The 12096-nt window shown below is 41.9% G+C and overlaps 1 protein-coding gene across 8 annotated transcripts in view; it reads left to right on the top strand.

The window, feature by feature from the left end:
• Positions 1 to 12096, top strand: part of hdx (highly divergent homeobox) — a 152018-nt gene that overhangs the window by 120707 nt on the left and 19215 nt on the right. The window lies entirely within an intron of this gene.

The raw sequence follows: 12096 nt of genomic DNA, 5'->3' as shown, positions 1-12096 counted from the left end.
CCACTGTAAACTCACATGGCACAATAATTAAAGATGGTACCAGTACATGGTGACTCATTGCAACCTCCTCCCTGCGACCAACCCAAACCAATTAAGACTAATCAGATGTTCCACAACTTGGTGTTTGATAATATGCTGCTGAATTTTGAGTTGGGCAACAGCAATAAGTGTAGTTGGGCTTATAGTTCAGATGGTTGAATGGAGGAGTGCAGGTTGGAAATCAAAACCAGGTACTGTCTGCTTTTTTGGGGGATTGGTTTTGAAGGAGTTATCAACGAGTTTCCAGTACCTTTTGAGATTTAAGGGAGTTGTGTCTGGGTGTTAGGGATCAGTTGGAGACATATTCCGGTGGTGTCAATAAAAAGGCGACTCGTGCCAGCAGGTTTGATGGAAATCTTCAAGTGTTCCTGTTTTAGACTGGTACAGCTGAAATCCACAGCTACAGCAATGGACAATATGGTAGCATCTTTTTAAGGTGTTTAAAAAAATCTATCGCACTAAAAGTTGATGAACCTCAGACGGCAGTCTCCGCCTTGCAGGTTTGGTTCCCCTATAAGATAGTGGAAGAGACGATTCTGTGCTAGTTTAAAAGTTGGTTTAAGGAGAAAAGAGTTCCAACTTCCACTACCGTCTATTCTGCTGGGAAATGTATAGTCTCTGGAAAATAAAATCCAAGACCTCAGAGCATGATTGCTGTACAGAGGGACATCAGACTGTTGTGTTTTCTGTTTCACTGAAACTTGGTTATGCCCCGTCATTCTGACCACAGTGATTCAGCTCACTGGCTTTACGATTCACCGCCAAGGTAGGACTGCTGAGTCCTTCAAGGCAGAGAAGATGGAGCTGCATCACCATTTGGTATGGGGCAGCAATGCACAGGATTGAAATAAGCTGCAGAAAGTTGTAATCTCAGTCAGCTCCATCAAGGGGAACAGCCTCCCCAGCATCCAGGATAATAACTTCAAGGAGTGAAGCCTCAAAGAGGTGACATCCATCGTTAAGGGCCCCCTTCAACCAGGACATGCCCTCTTCTCATTGCTACCATCAGAGAGGAGGTGCAGGAGCCTGAAGGCACACATTCAATGATTCAGGAGGAACAGCTTCTTCCCCTCTGCCATCAGATTTCTGAATGGCCATTGAACATTACTTCACTACTTTTTTTCTCTCTTTTTGCACTACTTACATATATTTAAAATGTTAAATTAAATGTGTGTGTGTGTGTGTGTATACTTTACAGTTTTTATTATTATGTATTGCAATGTATTGCTGCTGCAAAACCAACAAATTTCACAGTATAGGCGAGTGATAGTAAACCTGATTCTGACAATGATATCTCTGGTCATGGCTGAATTGAAAAGAGTAGTGGTAGATGGTAGATTAGAGGATATTGACAAGAAGGCCGGATGAAAATTCAGGTGCTGCAAGAGTTGCTCCCTAATGCACTCAGTCATGATTGCTCTTTGTACAAAATAATTCCAATTCTCTTATGAAGTTAGATATTTTGTGTTACATGTGTAATACTATCAACATGTGCACCCCTGACAAATTGCAAGGATGATCCTGCTCTGGATACACCAGGTCAAACTTCCAGAGTGTTGTTCTGGAAAAAATGAACTAGATTTGCAAATTATGGGTGCATGTTTTGGAGGTGGGGAAATGGTGAGAGCAATTGCAGGGTTCTGTGAGAAGGAGCATTGCTCTGTTAATTTCTCAGCAATTGTTTTTTTACTACCAACTTGAGGAGACCACCTCTCCACTAAACCAGGAATGCATTCTGCATTTCACCTGTCCTTGAATAAAGGATTTTATGTTCTGATCAGTCTAATCTGCAGTACACATAGTCATTCTGTTAGATCACAGGTGATCACCCCAGTAATGTTTCATGTGTCCTTGATTCATATCTGTTGATACCTTGAATCCTTTCAAACAATATTAATCTTGAATGTTTAATTGTCATCAACATCTACAGGTCCATATTACTGAATCCCAATTTCCTGCTAACCTTTTTCGTGAAAACATGCTGCTTGATTTTACCCTTAAATGGCCTTGATCCAATTAAGACCCCTTGTTCAAAATGAATCAACCATTTCTCAGCATCTACATTTTTTTACACCAAACTCTAGCGATACATTGAATCACTTTGTGTCTCTGGAATGGTTTTAAGCATTGAGAAGATGCTCTGATTTGTCTTTCTCGTACTCAGAGCTGATAATTTTATCATTTAGTACATTACATTCCAAATGCTACAATATTTCCCACTTGATTCCATCAACATTGACTGAGCTTTTAGGTGACCGTTAAGTTGACTATTATTATATTGAAAGAAACTGAAGCTGAATATGGAGCCCAAAGTAAGAAAGTTCCTGTCAAAGTTTCTCTGCCAATAAATACCTTTCCAATTCTTCTTTTTCTTCACTTCATATATTTTTTCTGTATAAATTGTGTTCTGACTCCCAAACACAAATAAAGGCCAGTCTCACCTATTAAGTTTCTTGATTTTTATGAAACACAGCCTCCAATTCTGTCTTTCTCCTCCTCTCACTTCCAACTAGACTGTTATTCAGGAAATAGTTGCAGGTAAATTTCTAAAACAATTAAGCAGAGCCAAGATGATTACATGAGGGAGTAATGCTGAATGACATATTTAGTGAAGTTCTATTTGGATGTAACAACCAGCATGGATAAGGGAGAGCTCATAGATACAATAAATTTGGATATTCAGAAGTTATTTGATATAAGTGCCACAACAAAATGTAATGGCACAGAATGAGAACCTAATATGGTAGCATCGATTAGAGAAATGTCAAACCAACTGAACCAAAAGGGAATTGTTCTCTAAGGACGATTATCCTGTGGAATTCTCTATAAGTGGACAGCTGATGGCTCTATCTTTGAATACATTCAAAGCAGAAAGAGATGTTTGGACAAAAGAGAATCATGGATGTATTGAGATTGGGAGGGAAAATTGAGTCAGATTGACCATGATCTTACTTAAATGTGATACAAACTCAACGAGTAATGTATCCTATTCCTCCTCATATGTCTTATACTCTCATTCTTGTATTTTTAGATGTTGGCTCGGGCTTAGAATTTCAAACACAAAGTGATTTTATTTAATTTAAATATGATGCAAATATTTAAGATACCCTGTAGAAAATTATCAGCTCCAGGGCACTTAAGAATAGGAAAGTATTCAAACATAAAGAGCAAAAAGAAATCGATAATTCAACTCTCTGAGTGCTGAACTCTCAGACTTTCCAGACATGTATCAACGAGGTCTCCCCTCATTCTTCTGAACTCCAAGTATAGGACCAGAGCCATCAAACACTCGCTTGTACATTAACCCGTTCATTGCAGTGTTATCCTTGTAAACATCCTCTGGACCCTCTTCAGTACCAGCACATCCTTCCTTGGATATGTGGCCCAAAACTGTGGTCTGATAAATGTCTAATATAGCCTAAACATTACATCCTTGCTCAAAATGAATGCTGGCATTACATTTGCGTTCTTTACTACTGACTCAACCTGCAAGTTAACCTTGAAGGAATTCTACAACTAGAACTCCCAAGTCCTCTTGCAACTCCAATTTCTGAATTCAGTCCCCATTTAGGAAATAGTCTGTACCTTTACTCCTACCAAAGTGCATGACAGTACACTTCCCTAGGTTGTATTCCGTCTGGCATTTCTTTATCTATTCTCGCAATCTGTCTGAGTCCTTCTGCAGACTTCCTGCTTCCTCAACAATATCTGCTTCTCCGCCTAACTTTGTATCATGCACAAACTTGGTCACAAAGCCATCAATTCATGGTAGTCAACAGGAATTCTGCAGATGCTGGAAATTCAAGCAACACCCATAAAAGTTGCTGGTGAACACAGCAGGCCAGGCAGCATCTCTAGGAAGAGGTGCAGTCGACGTTTCAGGCCGAGACCCTTCGTCAGGACTAACTGAAGGAAGAGTGACTCTTCCTTCAGTTAGTCCTGACGAAGGGTCTCGGCCTGAAACGTCGACTGCACCTCTTCCTAGAGATGCTGCCTGGCCTGCTGTGTTCACCAGCAACTTTTATGTGAATTCATGGTAGTGTAGCAGTTAGCATAACACTGTACAATGCTAATGATCAAGGAGTTTGTACATTCTCCCTGTGACTGCATGGGTTTCCTCTCATATTCCAAAGGTGTGTTGGTTAGGATTAGTGGGCATGCACGGCAACACTTGCAAGCTGCCTCCAACATATCCCCAGGTTGTGTTGGTTATTGAAGCAAATGCACCTTTTATTGTATGTTTTGATGCACATATGACAAATGAGCTAATCTAATCATTAACGTATCATATGAAAAGTAGCACACTCAACTATGCCTCTTATCATATACACCTCTACCAAGTCATCTCTCGTCTTCCTTCCCTCCAAAGTGAAAACCCCTAGTTTGCTTAGCCTTTCCTCATAAGAAATGTTCTCCATTTCAGCAAGTTTCTGCTCCTCTCCAAAGCTTCCATACCCTTTCTATAATGAGTCAACCAGAATTGAACACAATACTCCCATAGGTGGTCTAACTAGAGTTTTTGTAGAACTGCAATATTACCTTGTGGTTCTTGAACTCAGTCCCCTGACTAATGAAGACCAATATACACTGTACACCTTCTTAACCACCCTATCAACTTGCACAGTAACTTTGAAGGATCTGTGGATATGGACTTCAAGATCTTTCTGTTCTTCCACACTGCTAAGACTCTTGCCATTAACCTTGTACTTCGCACTCAAGTTTGACACTTTATCACTTCACACTTTTCTGGATTGAACTCCACCTGTCACTTCTCAGCTCAGCTCTGCATCCTATCAATGACCCATTGTAGCCTAAGACTATCTTCTATACTATCAAACACACCACAAACCTCCATATTAGCTGCATTCCTACTTGCCCATCCTTCCACTTCCTCAACTGAGTCGTTTATAAAAATCACAAAAAAAAGGGGTGCCAGACAGACACCTTGAGGAACACCCCACTAGTCATGGACCTCCAGGCAGAATACACTCTATCTGCTACCTCTCTCTGCCTTTGTGAACAAGCCATTTTTGAATCCATGCAAATCCTGTTTCCTCGATCCCATGCCTCCTGACTTTGTGAATGAGCCTACCATGGTGAACCTTGTCAAACACTTTACTGAAGTCTATGAACACCAAATCCACACACTATCAATTTGATTTGTCACTTCCTTGAAAAAGTCATTCAGACTCCTGAAGCATGCCCTGCCCCTCGTACAGCCTTGCTGACTACCCCTAATTAGACTATGCTTATCCAAATGCTTGTAAATCTTGTCTCTAAGCATCCTCTCAAACAGTTTTCTCACTGCTGATGTAAGTCTTGCTGGTCTAGTATTATCTCTATTTTGAAATACATCATTTGCTTTAACAACCAACACAACTGAAGGATATGCTAGGCGCAATGTTGGCACACAATCTGGCGCCAACATAGCATGCTCAGCAGAACAACAGAGAATGCAACTAAGCAGAACACAACAAGCAAAAAAAAAATCAGCAAAACAAGCCCCTTTCCTCCCTCCCACCCATCTACATGTGTGGACCATCCTCCAATTCCAAGACAGGTCTCAGTGTCTCCAGCTCCAGACTCTGTGGCCATCAGGCTTCGACATACTATGTGTAGAAAGCCTCGGGGTTTTCTTTAATCTTACTCAGCAAGACTTTCTCAGCTCCTGTTCTAGCTCCCTTTTACTCTCAAGATCTTTGCTTTCTAAACCTGAAATATGCTTCCTTCTCCCCCTTGACTAAATGTTCCAAATCTCTTGTCAACCATCGTTCTTCCTCCCTACCAACCTTACCCTGTCTAAATAAGATAAACCTATCAAAACCTCTGTGCAAGTGCTCTGTAGACAATCTCCACATTTCTGTTGTACATTCTCTGAGAACATCTGTTCCTAGTTTATGCTCCCACATTCCTGCCTTATAGCATCGTAATTATCCCTCCACTAATAAAATATTTTGCATACAGTCTTGTCCAAGGCTATGTTGAAGGTCAAGGAGTTGTCACTGTCTCTAAAATGCTAGCCTACCGAGAGACCTGTTACCTGACCAGATTTGTTCCCTGCTTGTAGATCCAGCATGGTCTCTTCTCTAGTCAGCCTGTCAAAATATTGTTCCTGGACACACAGAACAAATTTTGCTCTACTGAAAACTCTTGCACTAAGGAGGTGCCAATCAATAGTAGGGAAGTTGAAGTTATCCCTGACAACAGCCCTGTTTTTAAATAAAGTCACTACATTAGCTATTCACCAGTCGTCTGTGACCCTCTCTGTGGCTAGAGGATAAAGAAGTACAAGTAATTTATCTCTCAATAACCTGGCATAGATCCCATCAGGCCCTGGGATCTTAGCCACTTTAATGCTCTTTAAGGGACTCCACCACTCTCTTTGATATTAATTGCTGCAAAATATTGGCATATTCCTTCCTGATGCCACTATCACCCATTTCCTTCTGCTTGGAGAACAGTGATAAAAAGTACTCATTTAGTATCTTAACCAGTTTCTTATGCTCCAGCTATAAAAATCCTTCCTTTGTCTTTGAGTAATCTTACCTTCTTCAGAGCTATCCCCTTGTTTTCAGTGTGCAGCCAGAGAATTGGAAATGAATACCAATGAATTGATCCACTTGACCCGAAACAGGAGTGTGTGGACCATGGCAGTCAAAGCTCAAACTGGGCATGGCACCTGATGATGATGATGATGTGCTCACCAAGGATATTTCATGGCCCCTCTTGGTCTCAGCAAGGCTATGCTCTCTTCTCGCTGCTGCCATTAGGAAGGAGATACAGGAGCCTCAGATCCCATGCCACGAAGTTCTGGAAGAGTTATTACCTCTCAACCATTAGATGTTTGAACCAGAGGAGATAATTTCACTCACCCCAACACTGGACTTATTCCACAATCTGTGGACTCAGTCTTAAGGATCCTACAACTTGTGCTTTTAGTATTTATTGCTTATTTACAGTACTTTTTCTTTGTTTTATTTGTATCTGCACAGTTTGTTGTCTTTTGCACATTGGCTGTTTGTCCATCTTTGTGTGTGGTTTTCAATTGATTCTATTGTGTTTCTTTGCATTTATTGTGAATGCCTGCAAGAAAATGAATCTCAGTAGTTCTGTTCTGTGTAAAAGTCTTAGGCACATGTAAAAAAAATTCTGTCAAGTGAAGATGCCTTCAAAAATACTGAAATTAAAAGTTTCTAAACATCAAAAAATTACTACAAAATGCAATAATCAGTAAAAACAAAATCAAATCAATTTTTGGTATGACCACCCTTTGGCTTTAAAACTGTATCAGTTCTCTCAGGGATGCTGTTATGCAGTTTTATAAGAAAATCAGTTGGTAGGTTGTTCCACGATTCTTGGAGAACTTGCCACAGTTTTTCTGCAGACTTCACTGTATTGCTTGCTCTGTGCAGGCCATACCATCTGCTGCAGAACTCCTTGTTCTTCTTTTCGCAGAAGATAGTTAGTTCTTTATGACCTTGGCCATGTGTTTGGGGTCATTGTCCTGCTGTAGAATGAAGTTGGGACTGATCAGATGCCTCCCTGATAGTATTGTGTGATAGAAGAGATTCTACTTGTACCTCTTAGCACTGAGGATTCCATTAATTCTGACCAAATCAGCAATTATATTTGCAGAAATGTAGCCCCGAACCTGCAGGGAACCTCTGCTGTGCTTCACTGTTGGCTGCGAACACTCATCCAACAAGAGGCTCATCATTTGCTGGCATTGTTCAGCAGCCCAGTCCTTGTGTTTTAGTGCACAGGTGAGCCACTTGGCTTTGTTTCTACTTTGGAGGAATGGCTTTTGGCAGCAACTCTTCCATGAAAATCACCTCTGCCAAAACTTCTGGACTTCAGAGGAGTATACTTGGGTTTCAGTGGATTCTGTGAGTTCAGAGCTGATAGCAGTGTTGGAGTACTTCTGATGCAGAAGGGAAGTCAGTTTGATGTATCTCTCATCTGCTACATTCACTTCCCATGGGCGACCACTGTGTTTCTGGCCCTCAACCTTGCCTGTTTTCTTGTGCTTCTTCAGGAAAGCTTGGACAGCACATCTTGAAACTCCTTTCTGCTGCAAAGTTTCTGCTTGGGAAAGACCTTGCTGATGCAGGATGATCACCTAGTGCTATGCTCATCTTGCCACAGTGTATGAATTAATGATATGATGGTTAAACAGTCACATCTGCCACACCCTCACCTTTTAGTTTAGTTGTCCTTTGCCCAGTTTGATTCACCTGTTTCAGTTTAGTTCATACAACTCATTATGTTATTGATCATTAGCACATTTGTTATCTTTGTTTAATCATGCTATGTACCGACAGGGTCATCAAGTTTTTATTTGGAAAGTAGTCTATTACTTAATATTTTACTTGCTTTAACAAAACACAAAAATCTCTATAATTTAGTTTTTTGGAAAATGGAAGTTTGCAAATCTAAAATGTACTCTTTTCTGCTGACATATTAATGCAGAAGAAAAAAAATAAAAATTTAAAACAACATGTATAAAAAAAACCTAGGGTCCTTAAGGCTTTTGCTCAGTATTTGATACGTTGCCATATGTACTTTGATAATTAATTTGATCTATTGGACATTTTGAACTTTCTATTTCCCTGCTTCTTTCTTGTTCCCTTTATATTCTTTTATTGGAATATTCCTTTCAAAGAGCTCTGTCAAATTTCAGAAAGGAAGGAAGGCCTCCTCTCCCTTAGGAGCAGGCACTCTGGCTGCAGCTGATGTGAGGAAGACCCTAGCCAGGGTCAACCCACACAAAACCTGCAGGGCCCGATAACATGCCTGGTCTGGTGCTGAGCAATTGTGCAGCCATGTTAACAGAGGTTCTAACAGACATTTTCAACATCTCTCTGGAGCAATACATTCTCTCCACAGGCTTTAAGTCAGCCAACATCATCCCAGTGCCTAAGAGGACGAGAGTAACATGTTTTAATGACTACCGTTCAGTGGCACTCACCTCAACAATAATGAAATGCATTGAACAACTGGTTATGGATCGCGTTGAGTCCCATCTTCCTGCAACATTGGACCCTTTCCAATTCACTTATCACTCAAATTGGTCCATTGATGATGCCATAGCCTCTGCTCTCCAATCAGTCTTGTTTCACCTTGAAAATGATATATCATTTGCCAGGCTGCTGTTTATCGACTTCAGGTCCCTTAGAAGTTAGTGAGTTAAATTTCCTCCCTGGCTCTCAACACCTCTCCCTGTAAATAGATCTGACATGGTCCGGTCCGTGAAGTCTGCATTCTGGTTCACAGTCCAGTCCGTGGATTCCGTATTCCGGCTATTCCTTTTTAACCTTGTTCCACTGGGCGCCTTAATTGAGGCACCTGATTCTCGATTTGGGCTGGCAACATAAATAGCTCTGGGGTCCAGTGATTCCTTGCTGGACTGTCCTCGTCAGTAACCTTGTCAGAATCCCTGTCAAGTTAACCCGCCGGAGTGAGACTAGAGCTGCTGTCTGTAGTTCCTGGGCCGTGTCTAGGGCCTGCCGCTACTTGGAGCCTTTTCGTGTCAAGAGGTCAGTCTATCATTGTGTGGTTTTGTCTCTCTGTGTTCTCTCCTCCACCAGGTAGGTCTGGCCTTTTTCAGTCTGAGTGTTTTGTGCCCTGCGGCCAAGAAGAGTCCTGGCTCTATGTCCTGTGTCCAAGGAGGAGCCCCAGCTCAATGTTCTGTGTCCTGTGTCTAAGTCAAGTCTGAGCCTAGTCCAAGTCAAGAGTCAAGTTCCAAGTCCAGGTCGAGAGCCAAGTTCCAAGTCCAAGTTGAGAGCCAAGTTCCAAGTCCAAGTCGAGAGTCCCGAGTCATGACCTGAGTTCCCTGTCAAGTTCAAGTCCCAAGTCTAAGTCCAAGTCCAGGTTTTCCGGTTTGTCACTCTTCATCTACCTTTTTATCATCATTTTATCCTTGCTCCTTGGCTTCCCTAGCATTCTTAATAAATATAGTCCAGTTCCTAGTACTTCAATGTCTGTGTCTTGCATTTGATTGCATTTGAGTCCGCTTCCATCGCCCCCTTATGACAAGATCGTGGACTTCTTGACAGAAGGACCACATTCAGTCCATGTTGGCAGCAACATCTCTAGCTCCATCATGCTGAGCACCAGTATGCCTCTGGGCTGTGTTCATGCCCGCTGCTGACACGTGACTCTACTGCTAGAACCAGTCCCAACCGAATGATACAAAAATAGTTGTCCTCATCAACAGTGATGTTGAGATGGCATACAGAGAGGAGGTAGATTGGCTGATGGAATGGGTCAAGTACAACGATTTGAGTCTTAATGTTGTCAAGGCTAAAGGGATGATTGTGGCCTTCAGGAAGGTGTAGGCTGATCATTTCCTCACTGCACATAAATAACTCCTCCTTAGAGAGAATTAGGAGCACCAGTTTCCTGGGAGTGCACATAGTGGCCGATCTCACCTGGTCTGTCAACACCACTTGGTTATACAAGAACGTACGCAGTGTATGTACTTCCTGAGGAGATTGAGACCAGTGACCAGTGACCCCGCCCCGCCATTCAAACTCATTTTTACAGGAACATCCTGGCAGCTGCATCAATGTCTGGTACAGGAATTGTAAGGCATCTGACTGCAAACCCCTACACAGCATTGTGAGGATTGCTGAGAAGTTCATTGGGGTCTCTCTTCCACCCATCCAAGATATTTACCAAGAGTGCTATGTACGCAGGGCACTTAGCATTCTTAATTATCCCTCTTATCCGTATAACACTCTCTTTGACTCCTACCATCAGGCAGAAAGTACTGTAGCATTAGGACAAGGATTGTTAGGTTGGGAACAGCTTAATTCCCCCACCAGTAATGTTATATGGTTTACTTTTTAACTTGTGAAGTAAATGCCCCTTTTTATTTGTTAATTTATTTGTGATAATATTACTTTGTTGTGTGTGAGTTAAACACAGTGTGTTGAGCTCCTTGGTCTGGAGAAATGTTGTTTCTTTTGGTGGTAAACATGTATACAGTTGAAATGGCAGTGAACTTGAACTTTATGTGGTATGGATAGTAGTCCTGAGATTACATTCTGGAGGTCTTTTATTTTTTGACTTTCTACCTTACTCCATAAAGTCTATTTGCAGGATATCCTCTCTTACTGCCTATGCAGTTGGTACCAATAAAGACCATAACCCCAGCTGCTCACCCTCCCCTTTCAGAATGTCCTCTACACATTGGCATCCTTGATCTTGGCACCATGGACCATACAAGTCTTCATGGAGTCCCATTCATGGCAGAGAAATGCCTGCCTGTGCCTCTGATTATAGAGTTCCCTATCACTACTGTTCACCTGCTCTTTGATCCACTCCACTGTGCAATAGAGCCATTTACAGTGCCACTGATGTGGCTGATGCTATCGTTTTGTCCCGAGAAGGCTCCAACAGTTATACTTATTTGAGAGAGGAATAGCCATTGGGGAACTCCTTCAGCAGTCCCCTCCCTCCTCTAGTAATCATCCACCTGTCTAGTGCAGTGTGAGCACCTCCTGGAAGCTTCAGTCTGCCTCATGTGTGTTCTTCAGTGAATCCAGCAATGGCTTCAACTGATCCATGCAGCTTGAGAGGAGCTGGACACTTCCTGCAGACATGGAGAGACACTAGACTTCTCCCTGGTTTCCAACATAGAACAGTGCAGTGCAGGAACAGCCCCCTGAGCCCACAATATCGGTGCTGAGCATAATGCCAAATTATGCTAAATCCCTTCCGCCTGCATCTCATAGGAGGAGCAGTGTGCTCCACTGACTACCATCACTGCTCCTTTTAACAAGTGGCTGAAGGAAAAGGCAAATCTTACCTTGCCTTATTGCTGCTCCCTCTCCTAACCAAAGCCCCAACCTTTGACCCCAAACAGCAACACTTGGACCTTGAGACAGCCTCTCTTAATGTTATGAATATAATTATCCTATACTGTATGTATATGTGAAGGGGCATATCCAAATTCTTTGGGTGTATCTGTTGCTCACATTTAAGGGATGACTGTTTATCATTGCACATCAATGCACATGCTTTGACATTGTATCAGGAAAGTGACAACAAAAT

This window comes from Mobula hypostoma, chromosome 10 (assembly GCF_963921235.1).
Source record: "Mobula hypostoma chromosome 10, sMobHyp1.1, whole genome shotgun sequence".
NCBI lineage: Eukaryota > Metazoa > Chordata > Chondrichthyes > Myliobatiformes > Myliobatidae > Mobula > Mobula hypostoma.
Note: the sequence above shows the minus strand (reverse complement) of the source record. Positions and strands in the feature narration are given on the sequence as shown.